Source organism: Loxodonta africana, chromosome 15 (assembly GCF_030014295.1).
Source record: "Loxodonta africana isolate mLoxAfr1 chromosome 15, mLoxAfr1.hap2, whole genome shotgun sequence".
In the NCBI taxonomy this organism is placed as follows: domain Eukaryota; kingdom Metazoa; phylum Chordata; class Mammalia; order Proboscidea; family Elephantidae; genus Loxodonta; species Loxodonta africana.
Window position 1 is genome coordinate 63,699,082 of NC_087356.1, and position 3,186 is coordinate 63,702,267.

The 3,186-nt window shown below is 38.2% G+C and overlaps 1 pseudogene; it reads left to right on the top strand.

Annotated features, from left to right (window-relative positions):
• The first annotated feature begins 281 nt into the window (after positions 1 to 281).
• Positions 282 to 1,663, top strand: LOC100653987 (olfactory receptor 8B8-like; annotated as a pseudogene).
• The last annotated feature ends 1,523 nt before the right edge of the window (positions 1,664 to 3,186 follow it).

The window sequence follows — 3,186 nt, forward strand, 5'->3', positions numbered from 1 at the left end:
TTTGTGTAGTCCAACAGTAATTGCAAGATTCTGACTGAGCGGGGAGCACATTATTTCAGACATTAGGGGCGCAGTGGAATCTGTCTCTCAGTAAATTTCCTTTTCCAGGATGAAACTCTCATTTTTCTGGATTTGTGACTTTTACTCTGTGACAGGGAGCAGTTACAGAACCTCTCCTAGATTCTGGTCCCTTTGTTTTGAATTAGAAACAATGTTCATGGTTCCTATCCTGCCAGCATCTAATTTGCATCTGAAGGCAACACCATGTTCCTAGGGCCTCTTCTGCCTCCAATTTTACTGGTGAGGGGGAGGGCTCAAGTGAGTGAAGAAATAATGAGGAGAAACAGGCAATTCTGTCCTGGTCATCTTTCGTCATTAATCCTTGGTAATTCCAGCTGTCATGTTAGATAAGGCAACACTGACATTCTGTGTGTAGACAAAGTTGGAGGTAGTCTTTGCCATTTTTAGCTTACAAAGATTGTAATAACAGGAGATCAGTGTCACTCTGTGTCTTGTTACCAGTAAAGGCCAATTATATGGGCAGAGTCTGGGTTAGTCTCAAACATTCTCAGCATATACCCCACTCATGGTGGAGGAGATATTGTAGGAAGTTCTGGATTGCCATCTAATGTAACTCCTTCCACTTGTCCCCACAGACAATCCTATAGAAAAATGGCTACTGGAAATGGTTCTTTCGTGACTGAATTCATTCTGATGGGATTAACAGACCAACCAGATCTCCAACTCCCTTTGTTCTTCCTATTTCTAGGAATGTATGTAATCACTGTATCGGGAAACTTGGGCTTGATAACTCTGATTGGGCTGATTTCTCACCTTCACACCCCCATGTACTTTTTCCTCTTTTAACCATACGTTATTCTTCTGTGTTTACACCAAAAATGCTAATGAACTTCCTATCAAAGAAGAATATTATCTCCTACAAGGGGTGTGTGACCCAGCTCTACTTTTTCCTTTTTTTTTTTGTCATTTCTGAAGGCTATGTGTTGACATCAATGGCCTATGATCGCTATGTAGCCATCTGTAATCCACTTTTGTATAACACTGCCATGTCCCCTAAAACGTGTTTCAATCTTATTTTTGGTTCGTTTTTTTTTTACTTGTTAGCCTTTTCTGGTGCTATGGCTCACACTGCATGCATGCTGAGACTGAACTTCTGTGATGCCAACACCATCAACCATTACTTTTGCGACCTTCCCCCTCTGCTCCAGCTGTCCTGCACTAGCATCTATGTCAATGAGCTGGTGGTTTTTATTGTGGCAGGCGTCAACATTATTTTGCCCAGTTTTACCATCTTTGTCTCTTATGGTTTCATTCTTTCTAGCATCTTCTGCATCAATTCTACTGAGGGCAGGTTCAAAGCCTTCAGTACCTGCAGCTCCCACATAATTACTGTTTCTCTGTTCCTTGGATCAAGTGTGTCCATGTATCTCAAACCATCTTCTGCAGGATCTATGGGTGAGGGAAAAATCTCTTCTGTGTTTTACACCAATGTGGTTCCCATGATGAACCCCTTAATCTGCATCTTCAGAAACAAAGATTTTAAACTTTCCCTGAGGAAAACCCTGAGTAGGAAAAAGTTTTGATCAGAAACAATATCTCTCTGGTCAGGTAGTTAGAGGACAGGGAGGCTCTGCATGTTTAATTTCAGTATTTTTGGTGGTAGTCTTCTTATCCTATTTCTTTCTTACCTTGGTGATGGATATTTGTCTTTTTTCAACAATTTATTTCTACTTTTTTTTTTGAGTTGTCCTCTCACTCAACATTTGCACAATTTCTTCTAATTTTCACTTTTGCTTTTGTTTAAGAATAACATTACAGAAGGAATTTATTATCACTGTAAATTTGAACTTTTTTTTCTCTCTTGGAAAAATATTAATGCTTCTGTGAATGATCCAACAAAGCAATTTTAGTGCAACATTATACCATTGTGGTGGAGATCTCTTATTAGGTACTTGTAATGTTCCATTGCATGCATGAGTCAGGTAATCTTTCTACTCCTGATTTTCCATCATTTTTTTTTTACCGTCCAGGAACATGCGCCCTTCATATGTCACAAATGTTTCATGAACACCATCTAGTATCTGTAGGTATAAACACTATGCACTAAACTTCCTTCAACAAAGAGTTTAGTTATTTACCTTCCTATATCCAAAAGCTGGTGGTGTAGTGGTTAAGTGCTATGGGTGCTAACCAAAAGCTCGGTAGTTTGAATCCACCAGGTACTCTTTGGAAACTCTACAAGTCTATTCTACTCTGTCTTATAGGGTCAGTATAAGTTGGAATCAACTTGATGGCAACATGTTTGATTTGTTTGCACCCAAACAAACACATAATTGATAATATAATTATTGTATGGATGAAAAACTGAAGCTTCATGGGGTTAAAGTCACAAAACTTAATGAAAAAGCTGAGATTAAAGCCTCAGCCTACTGATTTCAAGTCTACTTTCTAATACACTCTCTTTCTACTTTTTAAAAAATTTTTTTAAACATGAAATATGAGAAAATATGTCTATGTTGAAAGTTGACTCTGCTTTGTTCCAGGAAGATACATAACTTTCTCTCAGGGTGAGTAGAGCTTTTTTATTTCTTTAGGGAAACATTTTGATGGTTTTTTTTGTTGGCAAGAGGATGCCTATTGGGCTAATATAGTTGGGAGATGAATGACCCAAACAGACACTGATTTTATTTTGAAAAATAAACTAAAGTGAATTTGAAATATTTGCAAGTGTTTTTATTTCAGAGAATACAGAACAAGGGAGAGAAAGAAGTCCAGAAACATGTCCTTAGGCCAGGAACAAGAGTCACAGAGCCATTAAATAAAAGGTTCTCATGTGGGGAATGGTCTGTGAGGTTTCAGACACTGATTTCACTCTTTCTTGTATCCTATTTTGCTGAGTACTTTAATTAACCTACACTTTTCAAAAGGTTTTGATAAAGCTTCTGATGCACAGTGGCCATACACTGTTAGCAGGGAATCAGGCATTGAGAGTACTGCAAATTTAGGAGATAAAATAGTGAGTGGTGATTGGAACTGAAGTTAGGAAGCAGAAATTTAGAAACCAAAATATGAGGAAATGGAAGTCCCTCCCCTCTCTCTTCTGGAAGCTCCTGGAAATATTATGGAGATCACTTAATTTTTCTGGGTAGAATGAGGGCTGAGGTA